Here is a 567-nt window from a genome sequence, read left to right on the forward strand (position 1 = left end):
CCTGCCCCAGCACTAAGGGGACAGAGAGAGGGAGCGGATGCAGCGCCTGCCAGGGCAGGCAGGAGAGCGCCTGGGGCCGGGGGAGGAGGCTGCTGGGAAACAACAGGAAATGGAGACGCACCAGAAATGCTCCCAGCCGGGGGAGGTGAAGGCGCAGCCCAGGCCACCCCAGTCCTGCTTCCTGCCCTGCTGGAAAGCAGCCGGGGAAACCGCCAGAGGAAGCCATGGTCGGGGTGAAGCCCGGCCAGGGAGGGAGAGAAGGACACCCCCACTGCCCCCGGCCTCCTCACATCACCGATTGCCCCAACGGGACTGTTTAACCCCCCCTTGTCCCTTCCGCACGCATGCCCACTCAGGACCGCTGGGGCCAGAGCTGTCCCCGTGCCTACCCACGGCTCTGCACCCAGCTCAGTGGTACTAGCAGCTGGGAGGCGCTGGCCCTGCCTCCCCTTCCCACCTGCCCCGTGGCACCCAACTGCACCACCCAGGACGTCTCAGCACTGGACACAGATGGGCGGTCCCGAGCGCCGCGCACCAGCTCCTGGCGTCTCCCTCTGCCCGGGGCTG

The sequence above is a fragment of the Gavialis gangeticus genome, unplaced genomic scaffold (assembly GCF_001723915.1).
Source record: "Gavialis gangeticus isolate Ggan-Ray unplaced genomic scaffold, GavGan_comp1, whole genome shotgun sequence".
In the NCBI taxonomy this organism is placed as follows: Eukaryota; Metazoa; Chordata; order Crocodylia; family Gavialidae; genus Gavialis; species Gavialis gangeticus.